We start from the raw sequence: 21,531 nt of genomic DNA on the forward strand, positions 1-21,531 counted from the left end.
GGTCGCAGGTTCGAATCCTGCCTTGGGCATGGATGTGTGTGACGTCTTCAGGTTAGTTAGGTTTAAGCAGTTCTAAGTAGGGGACTGATGACCACAGATGTTAAATCCCATAGTGCTGAGAGCCATTTGACCCTTTTTTTTATCTCACATGACATATTGAATCGTAGAAGCAGGTGGTCAGGTAGATACCGTCTTCCTACATTTCTATCACATCGTCTACAATTACCAATACACAATCATGCGAAGTATGTCCCCAGGAATGCAGTTATCTCGATGTGTTTTTGACTAACGGAATCCAGTCTTTGCGCAACGGCGGTTGTACAACATAAACGAACGTGACATAGATGTTGCCGTAGGCAAGCGTTTATGTACTCCTCAGAGTACATAAACGATGTAGTAGGTACACTCAGCAGCACCACCAGATTGTTTGTCTATGTTGTAACTGTACATTGGAAAGAATGCGAGTTGGGCAATCTTAAACAAATGCAGAAAGACTTATACGAAAATTCGGCTTAGCCTAATGTAGGTAAACAAATTCCGTTATTTCACGTCTATAGTCTTAAAGTTTTTATCATCAGACTTCCGGTTTCGGTCTATAGTGACCATCTTCAGATATGTTTTATAAAATCATGCTCTAATATACCGGAGCTATAGTTGCATCGTCAATTGCTAAACGCAGAATTAGCAATTGACGATGCCGCTATGGCTCCAGTATATTAGACATGTTTTTGTAAAACAGATATGAAGATTCTCATTATAAACCGAAAGCGGTTGTCTGATGACAAAAAGCTTGTGACCATAAACGAGAAGTAAAGGAAATTTATTCTATATTTGGGTCACTGTTCAAATATGCGACCATGGTGCAGCTGGTGGGACGTAGGTAAATGACAGATATTGTTAATGCTTGATTTGTAAGAAAGAAGAGGTTACAGTATTGTGAAATTTTCTGAGCATTTTGAAAGTGTCAATACAACATTTCAACATTTGTTTTACATCATTTGCACCGCAACAAAATTTCTATCTCACCAGGCCTCAAAATCTGCATTACTTATTTTTTATTCAGATGTATCTGTAAAACGTATCGGATGATACCATCACAAATCAAGCACTGCATATTGTCCACAATAAAGACAGTAAACTTCTTATAGGCAGTAAAGAATGATAGTGAATGTTTGGAGAATGCCATATGTAAGCATTCACATCTGATACCAACAAGCGGTATTATATGGAATGATCACTTAAGTAAATATCTGGGAAGACAAATATTGTAACGTTTCCTTAGAAAAATTATACAAGACTGTGCTTAAACTGACACACAATATTTTTTAGCGCAACGCAATCTGACTTCCAAAAATCTCTACAAAAGAATGGCCCTGACTAACATTAACCTATACCTTTCACAAATCACTTACCTCACAAAAATCTTCGTTACTCGAACTACTGCAATACAGCGAACGCCACTACTGCCAGCTAAATAAAAGATTCAAACTACGGAAGGCACTAACTACTGATAGGTATAGTCAGCAAATGAAAGATTTTAATAGAGAACAAACAGTGTATTTACCTTAATAGTCAAAATATATATGGTAGTTCATGACATCCATTCTTACAAATTACAAAACTCCGCCATCTCTCTCCCCACGTCCACCACTGCTGGCGGCTCACGTCCAACTGCGCAACGCTACGCGCTGTTCACATCCAGCTGCCGCTGCCCAACACTACAATGGCAGACAACAATACAAACCAGCCACAGACTGCACACGGCACAGCCAGTGATTTTTCATACAGAGCGCTACGTGGCGTTACCAATAAGAAAACGTAAACAGCCTACTTACATAGCCCCCATGGTCCCCACAAAAAATTTTACAAATTGTTTTGGGCAGTGGCCAATAATAATTTGATAAAATTTTTCATAATTACAATAACAAAGATATCAAATGCACACACTTATTGACACAATGTTGGTCAAAAGCTAAAGTTTTCTCACAGTCCATAAAGACAGTCCTGATCGGTCATCACAGTAAAATTCCAGTGTTTTTCTCAAAGTCTGAGCAATAAAAGAAATTGCCCTTGGAAGTAGTGGATTTCTAAGCAGTCTTGAAGAAGTAGTGTTGTCCTTCCAACGGACAGACAGTGCTGACTCTTGACATGCAGACAGATAATGGGCCACAGCAGAGTCAGTCAACGTTGAAGACTATCGGTTGGTAGGTCATCAAAAAGCCGACCCACTGTAGTCCTGGCAGAGATTACTATTGGTGGGCCACCAGAGGTGCAGACCCACTGCAGTCCTTGTAGAAATAATGGTATTGGTGGGCCATCGAAGGTGCAGACCCACTGTAGTCCTTGTAGAGATGGCCAGCAGTCATCTGTTTGACTGTGAAGGCGCTCAATCACCATTGAAGAGTCTTGCGGATAATATAGCAAGTCCATAACCCACCACTTGTTCACTCACAAAGAATTTGTTTGAAATGTCCTTAGAACCAGCAGTGCTGTTATCCAGTCCCTTGCTGAATTATTAACACACGTGAAAACACTATCAGTCCCTACTTCTGACATATTGTCCATATACTATGACCAACAGAAACGTGTGCAGTGAAATGTAATTCACAAGTTACTTAATTTGATGAACTGGTGTCAATTACAATTTTATAACATAATAATACAATAACAAAGGTACAAAATACATCATTAAAGAACATAACAGTACAGATAACATTTGTAATAACACAGACATTACAAAAGAATAGAAATAAACATATACATCAGTGTTACAGGAATTATGACATAAGTAAATACATAAAAGATCAGAATAATTTTTGAAACATCAACTTCACACACGAGCATTAGAACAAAACAGAATAAATAATGTGTAAACATCTTTACAAAGTAAATAACATGTTATTAATGCAAATTATATTTCAGGATAACAGTATTCCTTAACATAGTGAATGTTTCTTAGTATTAGAAGAGAAAAAATTCTATGAAACAGTACACAGAGAAGGAAGAAAATAAATACACAAGTGTACACAAACACATAGTGGGATAACACAAAAGGAAAGGACAGGGTTTGTTTTCAGGGTAACATTTGGTACTGCAGCCCAACCCAAAACTTCATTCCATAGATCGTCCCTCTTATTTCAACATTTGCTCCAGCCAAAAAAAAAAAAAAAAAAAAAAAAAAAAAAAAAAAAAAAAATCCTATCCAAGCATGCTATCTGTATTCTGTTCACATCCTCTTTCAAAAATAGTTTTTCTCCACTGTAAACTACTTTTTTGGCCAAACCATTTTCTTACAGCTTCTCAATGCTTTTCTTCCAATTCATCATAGTTAGTTTCTTATATAGTCTACCCCCTCCTAAGCTAACTTAAACCTACTGAGCTCAGATGCTAAACTAAGGGACGACGCAATGCAGCAGCACAAAACAATTAACACAAACAGCAATGACAAAAAAAACGCAAATTGGCAGAAAAAAAGGCACCAATATAGGACTTAGCAAATGCAACATTACAACTAATATGAAGCAACGAGCAGCAACAAGAAAAATAAATCAGTAGTAAAACTGGCTTAACAGAGTAATACAAAGTGAAATTAAGTAACACTATGCCTGGCAAACAGCAGCAGCAAATGCAATAACTTATATCTAAATATGACAAAGCTCAAGCAGAAAAAATAGTACACTAAAGACAACAATGCAGATAAGGGAGATGTCTATTTACATCTTTATGTCTATATAATTAAAGCGGTGCACCACAAAAGCTAATTCTATAAAAATTACCAAGTAGTTGAAAAGAAAATTAAGTGTGCAGTGACTGTTATTAATCCCTTCTTATTGTTATTTCCTTTCGAAGTGCTCCTTTTTCGAAGAACGTGGATCTGTTGACAGAAAGTGTTCACATTAGCAAATGCATTTAATTTTATTTTATAAAACCAATGCTGCAACACAGCTGGAAACCAGATTTCAAATGAAATAAGCAACTATGAAAGGCAAAGCATAAAAATATCATTCAATAGTCATGTGACATTTCATAAGTTAGTACAAATTCTCTCAACTCTCGCAGAAAGACGCTTGTCATCATCAGGTGTGCAGATGTAAATAAGTATCTTTTCCAAGTAATGAGCGTGTCGTTTTCGCGATGCTTTCTACAGAGGAATGTCATTAGCATGGATAATGGCCTCCTTTTTTTTCCCTTGTGCCTCTGAAAGACACACACTAATGGCTTGTTTCCAGGTGGCTGTCACGCAACTGGGTGCCCACGACGCATTACGTGCACGTGGTCACTTAACTTTCTTACCGAAATATTTACGACACCAGTTTCCACTACAGTGGCAGTCGCATATAAAAATATTTTCACAGGTTGAGAATTTGCGTTACAAATGAGTAGAAAATAAAATCCTATTAATAAAACAGTGTCCAAAAAGTTTTAGTTGGCATTGTAATACACTCCTGGAAATTGAAATAAGAACACCGTGAATTCATAGTCGCAGGAAGGGGAAACTTTATTGACACATTCCTGAGGTCAGATACATCACATGATCACACTGACAGAACCACTGGCACATAGACACAGGCAACAGAGCATGCACAATGTCGGCACTAGTACAGTGTATATCCACCTTTCGCAGCAATGCAGGCTGCTATTCTCCCATGGAGACGATCGTAGAGATGCTGGATGTAGTACTGTGGAACGGCTTGCCATGCCATTTCCACGTGGCGCCTCAGTTGGACCAGCGTTCGTGCTGGACGTGCAGACCGCGTGAGACGACGCTTCATCCAGTCCCAAACATGCTCAATGGGGGACAGATCCGGAGATCTTGCTGGCCAGGGTAGTTGACTTACACCTTCTAGAGCACGTTGGGTGGCATGGAATACATGCGGACGTTCATTGTCCTGTTGGAACAGCGTTCCCTTGCCGGTCTAGGAATGGTAGAACGATGGGTTCGATGACGGTTTGGATGTACCGTGCACTATTCAGTGTCCCCTCGACGATCACCAGAGGTGTACGGCCAGTATAGGAGATCGCTCCCCACACCATGATGCCGGGTGTTGGCCCTGTGTGCCTCAGTCGTATGCAGTCCTGATTGTGGCGCTCACCTGCACGGCGCCAAACACGCATACGACTATCATTGGCACCAAGACTGAAGCGACTCTCATCGCTGAAGACGACACGTCTCCATTCGTCCCTCCATTCACGCCTGTCGCGACACCACTGGAGGCGGGCTGCACGATGTTGGGGCGTGAGCGGAAGACGGCCTAACGGTGTGCGGGACCATAGCCCAGCTTCATGGAGACGGTTGCGAATGGTCCTCGCCGATACCCCAGGAGCAACAGTGTCCCTAATTTGCTGGGAAGTGGCGGTGCGGTCCCCTACGGCACTGCGTAGGATCCTACGGTCTTGGCGTGCATCCGTGCGTCGCTGCGGTCCGGTCCCAGGTCGACGGGCACGTGCACCTTCCGCCGACCACTGGCGACAACATCGATGTACTGTGGAGACCTCACGCCCCACGTGTTGAGCAATTCGGCGGTACGTCCACCCGGCCTCCCTCATGCCCACTATACGCCCTCGCTCAAAGTCCGTCAACTGCACATACGGTTCACGTCCACGCTGTTGCGGCATGCTACCAGTGTTAAAGTCTGCGATGGAGCTCCGTATGCCACGGCAAACTGGCTGACACTGACGGCGGCGATGCACAAATGCTGCGCAGCTAGCGCGATTCGACGGCCAACACCGCGGTTCCTGGTGTGTCCGCTGTGCCGTGCGTGTGATCATTGCTTGTACAGCCCTCTCGCAGTGTCCGGAGCAAGTATGGTGGGTGTGATACACCGGTGTCAATGTGTTCTTTTTTCCATTTCCAGGAGTGTACATTCACGCATTTACATACATTTCATAACTCTTAAAATACGATTCTTGGTTTCCAACAACCTTTTTCACAAACCAGAGTCCCTAACCACTACTCATTATTCCTTACCTTATTACACATATACCTATTCGCAGACACTTCTTCAATATTTCATCATAACAGATACGTAGCATAACCAAATAACTGATATAGCATCAGCTTTAACATACCTCAGCAGCATAATTCACATCGTCGTCGTAATAATAACATAACACCTCAGTCAACTCTCAAAATCGTCGTAGCTTCCTCCAATAATTTCGAAACCTAAAAAAATTCTCTGCTCATGTCAAAAGTGTCATCTGCCTCAAACGTACTTTAAAAATAATGATCCCATACCAAATACATCATTCAAAGTTCTCACAGTATCACAACGAATTCGAAAAAATATGAACAGTTCACAAAGTACAGACAAAATACAATTTCGTAACTGTGAAGTTATCCAACTATGTAATTACGTAAACATCTGTCACTGATGTAGTATAATAAATGTGTAATTTATGTGTTAGAGAAATATGGTACCGATGTGTGAAGTTGTATAAGCAAATACCATATTAGCTAGGGCTCCTTGTGCTTGCCAGACACATGGTACACAAAGTAGGCGTGTACCCCCCTGAAACGTCCCCTTTGAAAAATTATGCAGGACTGTGCTTAAACTGACACACAATATTTTTAGCGCAACGCAATCTGACTTCCAAAAATCCCTACAAAAGAATGGCCCTGACTAACATTAACCTATACCTTTCACAAATCACTTACCTCACAAAAATCTTCGTTACTCGAACTACTGCAATACAGCGAGCGCCACTACTGCCAGCTAAATAAAAGATTCAAACTACGGAAGGCACTAACTACTGATAGGTATAGTCAGCAAATGAAAGATTTTAATAGAGAACAAACAGTGTATTTACCTTAATAGTCAAAATATATATGGTAGTTCATGACATCCAGTCTTACAAATTACAAAACTCCGCCATCTCTCTCCCCACGTCCACCACTGCTGGCGGCTCACCTCCAACTGCGCAACGCTACGCGCTGTTCACATCCAGCTGCCGCTGCCCAACACTACAATGGCAGACAACAATGCAAACCAGCCACAGACTGCACACGGCACAGCCAGTGATTTTTCATACAGAGCGCTACGTGGCGTTACCAATAAGAAAACGTAAACAGCCTACTTACAATATGAGACATTAATTTCCTCGAAACATTCTGAAAAAGTGAGGTACCTGTAAATAAATATATTGCAAGGCACTGCTGCGTCCAATTCTAGTATTTGGAGTGTTTTGAAGAAGGCACGATTGTACAGGGTAGCCCAGAATTTTTTTTTTTTTTTTTTTGGCGTCTTAAGATAAGCAACACAACGTATAACATATACCTTTGGTGTGGCTGATGTAAGTTGTATTGTCTACCTCAAGGTAGACGAAATATTTTCCAGGGCGATTTCATTTTTTCCACCATTGGTGACATGAAATAAATTCAGAGAAATGCTGCCAGAATCGTAAAATGTCAGTGCAGTCTACATCAACGTGTAAGTTTGGGGAACTTAAATGGGAACTTTGGAAGGAAGGATACGTTGTCTTTGCTAAGCCCTATTGCCTAAATTCAAAGAACCTGTACTCGAAGCAGTGTATGGAACAATTCTGTACCCACCATCGTATATCTGGTGTAAGGGTCATGTGCGCAAACTAAGGGAGATCATTGTGTGTGTGGAAGTATATAGACGGACATTTCTTCCCTCACTCATTACGCTAAATGAACAAGAAATAAACTGCACGCTGTTCGTGAAAGCGGTTTACTACTTTTGTGGTCTTATACCTTATCTACACACCAACCATTATGTTGACTGAGAGGAAATTTAAGTTAGTTTAGCGTTCAAAACAGTATTTCACCTATTGTGGGGCACCCCATGGCTGTCTAGGCCGTTTACTGTATGTGCAATGGCTGGATTGAGTCGTGATTGGATAAGTTAAGACAGAAGTCCTTATACTTCTCACTTCACTTTGAGTGCCCAAGGAGTATATGCATGCACCTAAAACCAAAAGACACAATGCAACCGTGCAGTAACGAATTTCATTTGCAAGAAAAGGTCCTCAGTGGCGGGATCAATTTCTTGTAATCATCTACATGGAGATGTACGTTAAGATCCCATGTATCAAACTGTGCTGCCATTCATAATGATGGGCCCCCATTTGCGTGTAATTAATGAATAAATTATAAATTTTGTTTGATACTCTTCAGTTGTAAGTGAGGGCCACAGAACAGACTGATTGTGTAGTGTAGCAATCGAGGTACAGGACTTATGTGCGAAAGATCGTGGGCCTGTGTCTTGTCAAATGATTTAAAATTTTTTATATCTTCATAAAATTATATCATAATTTTTATTTAATTAATGTGGTTGAATGTAATTCTTTGTTTCTTTTTTCTTGTCACTTCACTTTAATCAACATATTAATTTTTTCAAATTGCTCTAATTTTTTCTTCCTATCAATCTTTTTACAATGGAGATCTTTGTGCATATCAATTTAATTGTATTTATTGATTTATCATCATAATGAAACATTTGAAACTGGTAGTGTATCAGTGAAAACATGACAAAATAATCTATTTACACTGACTGTGCAGTTGTGTCAGAAATGTATTTTTTGTTACAAGATTTACGTGTTTTGGATTGTTAACCTCATAATGATTTTAAAACAGATCAAGAATGCAATATCATAGACAAAAATATGGGATCATAAAACAGAAGAAATTAAATCGAAGTTAATACATAAATATAACTGAAATCACATGTACAAAGATTTCAGATGGAAAAATCACAATAGGAAGAAAAAAAATGACATCACTTTGAAAAAAAATATGTTCATTAAAGTGATTATACAAGGGAATACGAACGAAAAAGTACGTTTAACAAAGTTAATTGAAGAAAATTAACGATTAAAATAATTCCAATGAGGATTAAAAAGATAAAAATTCAAATCATCTGACAAAATATGAACCCATGACCTTTTGCTCATGAGTCCTGCACCTTGACCATTACCCTGCACAGTTAGTCAGTTACATGTTCCTTCCCTTTGGCTGAAGAATGTCAGAAAAATTCCTAATTTTTTTTCACAAACAGGGGCCTACCAGGGTGAATGTCTTCAGGCTGTCAAACTTTGGACCTTAAGCTGCATGGCTGTTTAACTGATTTCAAATTGTCGATCTCACCACTGGGGATCTCTCCTTGTTAGTACTGTGTTTCTCTGATAAATTACTGACAGGAGTTGGATACTCTGTGATTGAGAGGAGCATAGAATTATCTACCATAACAGTTGATTTCTTGTTCAATTGACTAACCATTTAATATAATAATTCAGCATAATTCATAATTCCTTAAATATATTGAACACCAGTTACCTATAATAATATCTCAAGTATGGAAAAGGGGGTAAATTTTGACAGTGAGAATTCAGTGTGGGACAGCCCCATCACACACAGCGGATATGATTTGGAGAGACTCTAGCTAGAGATAACCAGTTTTCATCTTTCCTTCGTGGCCAGCATTCAATCTGTAGTAATAGTCTATTTGACATAGTCAAATTAGGATTAAAGGATACCTCATGATATCGTAACACACCAAGAATAATTCTCCCGACAATCCCAATTGGGCTTCGTTCAGACGACCCTGGTCACCAAATACTTTACAGGGAACACAAACATAAGTTACAAGGTTAATATATTGGGTGATCAAAAAGTCTGTATAAATTCGAAAACTGAATAAATCACGGAATAATGTAGATAGAGAGGTACAAATTGACACACATGCTTGGAATGACACGGGTTTTTATTGGAACCAAAAAAAAAAAGTTCGCGAAATGTCCGACGGATCCCGCTGGACGGCAAAACGTCAGTGACTGCGCATGACAATCGTGCATAAAAGGAGCTGTAATGAGAGAGAGAATCAGATGAGCCAGCAGTCGCAGCATGTTGACGTTACCTGAAAAGGCTCTTTTAGTGAAGCTGTATTATCAGAAAGGGGAATGTGCTAGTCCAGCGTAACGATCCTATCGCCATAGGACAGGGATTCGAATGTTTAAAGGTCCGTTTACAAATGCAGCTGTGGCTAGAATGATTTCGAAGCCACAGGTTGTTTAGACGATAGACCCCGTAGTGGCCGACCGAGCACAAGGCGTAATGCTGCTGAGACAGTTCAGGAAGAAATTGAGACTAGCGGGTTCGTGTATGCACGGGGAACTCAACGCTCGTGCAGTCACACGTCACACCGGCATTCCATACACTACTGTTTGGTTGGCACTTAGGTGTACCCTCCGATGCTATCCGTACAAAATCCATCGGCATCATGAACGGTTATCTGGCGATTTCAATACTTTCAGCATTTCGCAGCCCTGAAGCGGAGGGCATTTGCGTTGTGGGCGTTTCAAAAGATGGCGGAAGATGACGATTGGTTGAGAAACGTGTTGTGGACCGACGAAACTCATTTCACGCTCAGAGGGTCTGTCAACACCCACAACTGCAGAATTTGGGCTACCGAAAATCCTAGAACTGTCGTGGAAACAACATTACACGACGAGAAAGTCACGGTATGGGTTGGTTTTACCACATCTACCGTTATCGGGCCCTTTTTCTTCGAGGAAATGCGTGATTCTGGTTTTGCAACTACTACCGTTACGGGTGAGAGGTACGCCGATATGTTACAGAATCACATCATCCATAGCCTGGATGATAAACACCTGCTGGAATGTACGATGTTTATGCAGGATGGTGCTCCACCCCATAATGCTAGACGCGTGAAACATCTCTTGCTCGCGCCGTTTGGTGAGGATCGTGTGCTCAGCCGCCACTTTCGTCATGCTTGGCCTCCCAGGTCCCCAGACCTCAGTCCGTGCGATTATTGGCTTTGGGGTTGCCTGAAGTCGCAAGTGTATCGTGATCGACCGACATCTCTACGGATGCTGAAAGACAACATCCGACGCCAATGCCTCACCATAGCTCCGGACATGCTTTACATTGCTGTTCACAACATTATTCCTCGACTACAGCTATTGTTGAGGAATGTTGGTGGACATATTGAGCATTTCCTGTAAAGAACATCATCTTTGCTTTGTCTTACATTGTTATGCTAATTATTGCTATTCTGATCAGATGAAACGCCAACTGTCGGACTTTTGTTGAACTTTTATAATTTTTTTGTTTATAAAAAAAACTCCATGTCATTCCAAACATGTGTGTCAATTTCTACCTCTCTATCTACATTATTCCATGATTTATTCAGTTTTCAAATTTATACTGACTTTTTGATCACCCGGTATACAGAGTAAAATATTCAGTCAAAAAGAGTTAAGTAAAAGTAATATCATGCTGCCTGCGATTTAAGTGTTACGAACAGCAGTAATTAAGGCAACAGTTGCACACACAGAATTGTCAAAGACACCTTGGCCCACAGACATGTCTTCCAATAGTGTACTAAACCCAACTACTACAACCTTAGCCCACAGACATGTCTTCCAATAATGCACTAAACCCAACTACTACAAGTACCACACATGCAATTAGTAGCAATCACATATAACCAACTGACAATAAACACAAAATGAGAGACAGTTTTATCATTTGCGCCATTACAATGATTGATTGATAGGAACAAAGATATGGTCTTTGGGTGGCGATAGGTTCACATCATTAACAGGACAGTCCTTTACACACGTATATCTATGAGAAAAGAAAGCAGCAAACACAAATACATATTTTGAACATAAATAAAAAGTACAAAACACGCACTGTACTAAAAATAATATCAGACAATCCTAAAAAATGAAATTGTGAAAGATACACACAAGTAACATGTACCTTTCAGAGGATACTGGATGAGTGAGGAACTGTACATTTCAGCTAGCCAGCTATACAGTGGGAGAGTAATGCGATCAAAATTTGTGCCAGAGACAGTGGTTTGTGTGATGTTATTCTGCATATCTTGCCCTAAAATTACACCGGAGCAGGTATAGAACTAACTCTTTAGGTTAAAATCGTAGATCTCCTATCAACAAACTTCTCGAATCTTCTCGAATCAGTTAACGGAGGATATCAGTTGCCATAAGGCTGTAATACCATCGATGACTCCATTGTTCTAAGATCTGCTAAGAAAGTTTGGGAAACACGTTTGCTTAGCAATAGTGTCAGGATAGAAATTGTGAAGTATCTTGAGTAGTCATCACCAACTATTCAGTGCTTAGGACGAATATGTGGAGCACAAATGGATGAATTCAACAGCATTGTTCAATACGCCTTAGGCAAGCATTGTTAAAAGGTTTTTAAAGATGATAGCTGCATTGGGGCACTGAAATGAATCAATGGCAACTGGTGAAAATTAGTACCAGACTAAGACTCGTGTTAGGGTAAGTAAATTACTGGAAGGTATGTCTGCGGTCTAATGCTTCAGCCATAAGAACTCGTTTCCCATCTGATCCAAATTCTCAGCCTGTTGCAAACTACTAGTATAGCGTCACCTACCCTGAACCCTTAATTTGCTATTTTGGAGTCCCACAAGTTTGGTATGTATCCACAGCGAAAGAATGTATCTCTGGTCACCGCACTATATATATATATATATATATATATATATATATATATATATATATATATATATCAGCTGTGGTGGAAATATGCTTTGCAACAAAGACGGCTTCTGACAAGTGACAAGCAAAAGCCAAATGAAAGGATAGTGAACGGAAAGAGAGCAATACGAGAAGCAATTTTTTGAAATTTTTTTTAATGTAAAATTTTTTCGACTGAGCTGGCTAAAAATCATAAAACACTTCGATTACATGTAAAATCAGTAAACTTATTCAAAAGCCTCTACTCAGTTACTCGTTGACTAAATTGGCTCCAAAACAGAAGGTAACGGAGAGAATGAAATACTGTATTGTATTTTGAGAAATTGTTTTACTGTGAAAGATCATAATACGACCCCTCATTTCAATCACTGTGTGAATGTCGAAATAACACATAATGAGATAACCAATCATAAAGTAGCAAAGCAACTATAACCCCTTTGTAGTGGAAAGGCATCAGGAGCAGATGGCATAGAGACTATGCAATACACGCCGATGCTTGCGGCATTTGTCGTCTGAAGTCCCGTTTGTTTGGAAGGGGAGGTCAATATCGTTTTCACGCTTTCACACAGTCATCTGCATGTTGTGATGACAGTATTGTGGTACCCTCCCTCTAACAGTAGTAAGTAGTTCTAAGTTCTAGGGACTGATGACCTCAGATGTTAAGTCCCATAGTGCTCAGAGCCATTTGAACCAATCTTTATTGCGGGGAAATTAGGGAGACCTGGAGAAGTTCGACGCTTGGTGCAGGTACTGGAAGCTGAGCCACAACATAAGCTAATATAACGTATTGCTCATGAATGTGCGGCAGGTCTTGTTATTGCATTACACTGTATTATATTAATTATTCCTTGCTACTGTAGTGTTATCTTGAAGCTGTGAGAAAGGAGGACAGGCTTTCCAAGGCACGGAAGCAGAGACGATGCTGAGGGCAGACGAATCTAGGACAGATATTGGTACATGAAGTAAACCGTAAGGGGTGAGCTTTGCGAAAATGCAGACACCCCCAGACGTGGTCCCAGTTACTCTTCAAGGAATTAACATGTAACTTCATATGTCGTCTAGACGCTGTAGTAGGTTGTCACCGTAGAACTTTGTAACCAACAGTCAGGTACTAGTGTATGAAGTCAGCTTGATACCTGCCCTGAGAACGGCAACGTCAGTAGGCTCACAAGGGTTAGAAAAAGAGCGAAAACGCCATAAACTGTTGACCTAGCTGTCCCTACTCCAGGGAGCCCGAGGGACGGAGCTAAATGACGTATAACAATAATGTTGTAAGCCTTATTTGGCAGAGTAGTTACGTTTAGCTTTCAGCTGAATAATGTTGATACCAAATACGGACTTAGTTAGTGCAACTGCATTAACATCCCCGCTTTAGGAGCAATAGAGCGGACCTAAGTAAACCATGATTGGTAGGGACCTGCAAGAGACCTACGGGATTGGCTGGGTGGCTTTAAGTGGGAAAAACAGTGCCCCCACGCGACTCTTTAAAACCCCTAGATTTGGCATTTTGGCAGAGTTCTCAGTCAGACGATCTGGGCGCCGAATCCGCGTCCGTCGACTCCAGCCTCGGTCCAGCTCCGCGTATGTCTGCTCTCTCTCTTGGAGTGCCTCAGTGAACAGTATCACATTAATTATGTTTTGTTTTGCAATTAAATTGTTGCCTTAAGATGCTGTTAGTGTTTGCTACTGTGGTTAGCATCCACTCCTGGGGCTTCTGCACTGGTTTCTGATGTAATAGTGTTATTCATGCGTTTTCTAACCCTAGAACTAGCCTCCAGAGTATTAGTTAGTCCTGTCTCGAATAAACAACTATTTCAAATCCCTGTTTGTCCAAGAGTCTCCACAACGAGTTCCCTACCGAGTCTCACCACCTGCATTTGTAGTAAATGCTTGTACCAGTATTGGCTCAGATAGAAGAAAACAATCAAATGCCTTCACTGTGAATTGTCCTTCTGCCTTCTGCTCTGTAACGCTCGGGAGCGCAGATTGACCAGTAACCCCTTTTTCCCTCTCCCACCTATGTCAGGACACGACAAAACTATTGCATCCATTAAATATCTGCGAGTATGCGTACGGGGTGATTTAAAGTATAACGAACACATGAAACTAGTAGCAGCAAGCAAGACAGATACTTACACACGACGTTGATGAGGGGCGGTTCAGCATCTCTTGACGCGAAAACGACTTTTACAGTGGCGCCAGTGCGTCATTAGGCAATGTGTAGTCTTCAAATGAGGACGACCATGGACGCCCGCTCGGAGCAAGTACTCGAATGAGAGCCACTCAGTAAGCTGAATTTTACGGCTGTGTCATGGAAAAATATTGAAGAGTAATTCGGTAGTAGGAAATACCCTCCAAGATTGAAGCAGTTATGAAAGCTGATGTTTCGTTCTAAATGCGTTGCTTGTTTTCTCTGCTGTAATGGTGTAATGTGGTCCCGGCGGAGGTTCGAGTCCTCCCTCAGGCATGGGTGTGTGTGTTTGTCCTTAGGATAATTTAGGTTAAGTAGTGTGTAAGCTTGGGTCCTGGTGAGCTTAGCAGTTAAATGCCATAAGATTTCACACAGATTTGAACATTTTTTTAATGGTGTAATGACTAGCAGTTATCTCTCAATATTAGTAAGTGCAACCTGTTGCGTATAACAAAGCGAAAATTCCCATTAATGTACGACTACATAATAAATGCCCGGTCTTCAGAAGCGGTAACATCCTCAAATATCTAGGTGTGACTATTCGAAATGATCTCAAATGGAACGATCAGATTACAAAAGTAACGGGTAAGGTGAACTCTAGATTGCGGTTTATTGGTAGAATCCTGAAGCGATGCAGTCGTTCACCAAAGGAAATTGCTTACAATTCTTTAGTTCGTCCAGTCGTAGAGTATTGTTCGTCTGTACGGGACCCTTACCAGTTGGGTCTGATTCAATAGATTGAGAAGGTCCAAAGAAGAGGGGAAAGATTTCTGACTGGGGCATTTAGCCATCGCGAGAGCCTTACAAATCTCGTACATAGTTTGAAGTGGGACACACTTGCAAATAGACGATGCCCTAAACGGAAGGGGCTGCTCACTAAATTCCAAAATTCGATCTTCGCCGAGGATGTAAAGCATATATTATTATTACCACCAACTTTCATATTGCGCAATGAATATCATTCAATGGTAAGGGAAATTAGAGCTCGTACTGAGGCGATCAGACAGTTTTCCCTCGCGCGATCCGCGAGTGGAACGGAGTGGGGGAAATATGACTTTGGCGCGAATAGGGCCCTCCGCCACACACCGGTTGGTGCCTAGCGGAGGTTATATGTAGATATGTAGATGTAGATGTAAATAATACCTTTCAACCAAGGTTAGCCTATACTGAGGTGACAGAAGTCACGTAATTCCTGCTAATGTCGTGTTGGACGTCCTTCTGGCTGGCGTAGTACAGCAACTAGACGTGACAGAACAAGTCTTCCGAAGTCCCCTGCAGAATTATTTAACCGTGCCGCCTCTATAGTCGTCCATAACTGCGAAAGCGTTGCCGGTGCAGGATTGTGTGCGCTAATTGATGTCTCTATTATGCTCCATAAATTTTCGATGGGATTCATGTCGGGTGATCTGGACGACCAGTCGCGGACAATTGTGGTCCAGTAACATCATTAATATATTGTCATCCATTAAATTTCCATCGTTGGTTGGGAACACGAATCCACGAATGGTCTCCAAGTAGCCAAGCATATCCAGTTCCAGTTAATGATCGATTCAGTTGGGCCATGGTGGCCAGTACATTCCACGTAAACACAGGCCACACCATAATGGAACCACCACCAGCGTGCACAGTACCTCGTGACTTGGGTCTATGGCTTCGTGGGGTGTGGACCAGACTCGCATCCCAACATCAGCTCTTACCAATTGAAATCTGGACTTATTTGCCCAGGCGATGGTTTTCCCTTCGTCTAGGATCATACAGATATGGTCACTAGCCCAGGGGAGTCGCTACAGGCAATGTGGTTGCGTTAGCAAAGCTACTCGCGGCAGTCGTCAGCTTCCATGGTCCATTAATGCCAAAATTCGCAGCATTGTCCTAACGGATACGTTCTCCCTACGTCTCACATTGATTTCTGTAGCTATTTCACTCAGCGTTACTTGTCTGTTAGCACTCACAACTCTATGCATGGCACTATTGATCTCGGAATACTGAATGCCTTCAATATTTTCGAAAAAATGTCCTATGCGTCTAGGTCCAACTGCCGTTCCGCCTACGAAGTCTGTTAATACCTGTCGTCCTGCGACACGGCGGCTGCCCCAGTGCACTGCCCCTCTACACCTTGTGTACGCTATACTAGCGACGTCTGTATATGTGCGTATCGTTATCCCATGACTTTCGTCGCCATAGTGTAAATAAAATAACAGTTGCACCTCAATCTATTGCGCTTAGTGAACTTCACAAAATACATCACAAATAATTAGATTGCTGAAACAATCATGGTCGACAAGGAGAGGAGTAATGATCAGTGAAATGAGCGTAGGCGAAGAACCTTACAACTCGAAGAACCCTGATGGAGGGTAGTCCATCGACAACTAGCAATTCCCTCGATCGCCCAATACTTGAATACTGCTGGCCAGTTGTGGATCCATCCCGGACAGAAGTCATGGAGGAAATAGAAAAGATCCACAGAAAAGCAGCGCGTTTCGGTGCAGAATCGTTAAGCAAGCGCGAAAGCCTCTCGGAGATTTTCATCTGTCTCCAATGGCAGACACTGCATAAGAGGCACTGTGTCTCACAGTGTTGTTTACTGTTAAAATTTCAAGAGCATACGTTCACTGAAGAATTAACTAACACGTTTGCTTCCTCCTGCGGATACCTCGCGTAGGTGAAATTAGAGAGATTCGAGTTCACAAGGAAATTTCCCAGCGATGGTTCTTCACGTGGACCATTCGTGACTGGAGCAAGAAAGAGAACAGCAGTGGTACACAAAGTACTCACCGCATATCACCATACCCTGGTTTGCAGAGAATTGATGGATATGTACCCCGATTAGTCAATGCATTATGATAACTTCCTACCGTGAGGTTGGATGCTGAATAGTGGCGTTGCAGACATGTGACGCGGTAACAAAGGCATGTAAGCGGAGCAGCACGGACGGGAGATCACCCTAGCGAACAAACGGGCTGTCACTGAGGAAATCCATTCAGATAAGCGACTACGACAAAGGGCAGATCATTATTACGTAGAGACTAGCCGAATATTCACGTGCTAATGTTGTGAGCGTCTGCAGAAAGAGGTAAAACGATAATGAAACCTCCCCTAGGCACTAAATAGTTGGACACCCGCGAGTTTTCACAGAATATGGTGTGTGAAGGCTTGTCTGGTCTGTGAAGTAGATGGTAGTCACTGACATTTCTGCCGAAAGAGCATAATGCTGGTGCACACACAAGTGTTTCAGAGCACACCGTTCATTGTACAATGTTGAACATGAAGCTCCGCAGCAAACATGTTCACATGTTGACCCAACGAAAACGTCAACTACGATTGCAATGGCGATGAGAGTATTAGAGCAAATTTTGTGTGACACATTATGTATTGTTGCCAGATCTATTCAATATGGTGGATCTAAGATGGCGGCCATAGATGTGGCAATATCGCAGTGATGTGATAGTGGGAAGTTCAAATTTTGGCAGGAAAATAGGTCAATTCGGCTACCTCCACTAACACAACCCCCTTCACACCCCCCTCCCCCTCCCCTCCCGTCTCCCCCGTCCACTCCCCTCTACCCTTCCCCTTCCTTCCCCATTCCCTACCCCTCCAATCCCCACTCCTGACCCACTTGACCCCCTCCCATCCCCCTCCCACTTGGATATTGGAGGGAACAGGACTCAGTCTTTGCTGAGCTGCAGGATAGAATGGTCAGTTGGGTGATTTGGGGTATTGGACTAAACAGCGAGTTCATCAGTCCCTTGAGGTTAGGGAATAATGGGAAAGGAAGTCGGCCACATCCTTTCAAAGGATCTATCTTGCCATTGGAATCAGGATGGCTGGACGTGGGCTTTGAACTGTATTCCTCACAGATAGGACGGAATTAAGTACTTTATATGCATTGCTCCCTTCCCCTCCCCTGGAAATTGGCACGAAAAGGACTCTGCACTGGACTGCTGGATAGGAAGGACGTATGTATGCATTGTTTGTTTAACAATTTCAGTTGTCATGGACAACCTCCAGTACATTCACCACGAGGTCTGGAGTTCAACTGACCTAGTCACACCATCACCAGAGGGCGCTATCTGCTCTCCCTCTATCCCCTCCTATGACGCAATCCAAGGTGGCGGCCTGGGGAACAATGATGGAAAAGCACTCAGTCTGTGTCTAGCTGCTTCACTGGTAGAACAGACTTGATTTTTTACTGTGTTAAGTGGTTGAGATGTCTGTGCTGGACAATGGGGAATTTAATAGGTATATGAGCTATAATCATACTTCTGAGGACTGTGTGAAGGTGAATATGCTTCATGAAATAATGAAGATGAAGCAAGATGGAACTAAGTTACACTTCGCAACTCATACTGATAAATTCGTGTGCTGTAACTGTAGAGCATTCGATAGAAGTTCAGTCAGTCTTCCGAAGTGCAAGAAGCAAGATTTTCATCCACTCTGACACAAGTATCCATGTGTACAATTGAGGAAATGCTGGTGGTGAACAGAGATGAATTTAATACGTGTATTACATGTATGTATCCATAGCCTCCTATACAATGTGTGGACAGAAAAGATATGGACGAGCGTGTGGTGAATTTCTGACAAACAATGGCAAAACAGTGCGATGTCGTGTAGATGCATTTCAGATGATTGTGCTGGAACTACCTTTTTGATATTGCCAAACACCTCACATCAACTTTGCCCTATTCCACAATGAACCATACGTGTTCACTTCGAGGCTTGGAGATCACCTGGCCTAGTTCACAACACTGCCACCACAGTGCACTGTTGGACCTCCACCTCTCTCCTTCTATGACGTAGTCCAAGATGGCGGCCCAAAAAAAAGGGTGGGAACCAATTGGAACGCTGAATCCAGTCACATGATAGGCTTCAGCCAATAGGATATCAGTATCTAGTGACACGATCATTGGGGATATAGGACAGCCACGGTAGCTCTGCAGCCTCAGTCTCACTCACCCAGCAGCAGCACCAGTAGCAGAAGAAGAAGAAGATGAAAAACTATGAAACATCAACAGACCTGCGGAACAGAAAGAAATGCAAAAGTAAGTATCCCTTATCACATCTTTGTCTGTAGTCAGCTGAAACCTGATATTCAAGGGAAGACAGGATTCGGTTACTAGGATTGTGGACAGGGCCGTAATCAGTTACTATTGGTTGCCTTTTACAGTTACACACAATTTATTTGAAACCAGTAATTCTAGACTCAACAATAAATAAAAATACCCTGTGTTATTAATGAAGGAATAAACAACTGTGTAAATAATAGTGTTGTCAGCGAGTTATAATTTAGCAAAGCACCATTAAATACGGTTACAGCAGATAACGTTTTAAAAGCAAGCCACTGTGCTCTGGGCAGAAGGCCTTACACGCCAGGAATGGCAATAAATTAAGAATTGCTTAAACCCGCTGCAACTTACAAATTACAGGTATTGAAATATAAAAGGAAAGTCGCCAAAAGCACAGCAGAAGGCATCAGACGCCAGGAATGTAAGTAAATAAGGCCAACTGCTAAAATACAAATACCAAATTAGAATTTTAAGGCAAATGACCACAATCACGGCTGAAAGCCTTACACGCCAGGAAGAGCAATAATATAAAAAATTTAGAAACCTGCTGTAAAACAGGAAATAAAATAGCAAAGGTTAATTAAAAAACAAGTGACTGATCACCAAACAGGTGAAATAAGGTGATGGTAAACCTTGAAACACAGCCCTTAACAACCACTGAACATTGCAGTGCTAGATTTATTCCAGAAGGCTACCAGAACTATTAAGTAGACATATATAACCTTTAAAGTAGGCATTTCAAGGTATTGTAATAAATAATACAAGAATAAAACACAATAACCAGTACATATATTCCTAAAAGGGCGCTGAGGAAATTATACCCGCAGAAGGCATGGACTGAAGGAGAGTTACACTGAACTACTGGCCATCTCACCTCCTTTTAGAAAACATGTCTTACAAGAACCGTGGGACCACAGACGGTGTTCCAGGAATCGACCTCTGAGAAGGTGCGGCAACAAACACTTTGAAAACGTTTTTTTTTTTTTTATTTCCGCTACCAGTCACTAACTTTGTCAACTATTGTATTACTTATTTAGCGACATGTTTCGAGGGAATACCTGATCTTCAGGCCAAATGGCATTATAAAAACAACTTCACAATAAGGTCATACTGATGTTACATTGTCTTTTCGTAAAGTTGTTTTTGTAATGCCATTTAGCCTAAAGACGTGGTATTCCCTCGAAACATGTCGCTAAATAAACAAGTAATACAATAGTTGACAAAGTTTGTGACTGGTAGCGGTAGTTTAAAAAAATCTTTACATAGTTCTTGAGACACTCACGGTCGAAAGTTAGTCAAAATGGCTTCAAAGAAACACTTTTGCGAGCGATGAGATAAGCAGCCAAGAGCTGTATTCACTTCACAAGATTATACCTCAGACTAGTGGCAGTCTAACGAATGACTAATGATAATCTTGCTGAAGCTACCTGACATGCGATAAACCAAATGCAACGAGTGAACAATACGCCAAAGCCGGAACTGGCGGTTTGCACTACGTGCCCAGAATACTGTGCTTAGAGCACCCAGAACGAGAAGAGAATCACTAACACCAAAGAAGGAGAATCACCAACCGGCCTACAATCGAGAAAGCTGTCAAAACTGCATGCCTTACTGGACAGCAACAGCAAGGCGGGGAAACGTAGACTGCCGTTACATACACTAACCCCCAGGGCAGGTAACTTGAGCCTTGACCACCAGGAAAAAGAAATTACCGATGGCTAAACTTAACAAATAGTAACAAGTAGAACGCAGTAAATAGTAATA

The sequence above is a fragment of the Schistocerca gregaria genome, chromosome 8, assembly GCF_023897955.1.
Source record: "Schistocerca gregaria isolate iqSchGreg1 chromosome 8, iqSchGreg1.2, whole genome shotgun sequence".
In the NCBI taxonomy this organism is placed as follows: domain Eukaryota; kingdom Metazoa; phylum Arthropoda; class Insecta; order Orthoptera; family Acrididae; genus Schistocerca; species Schistocerca gregaria.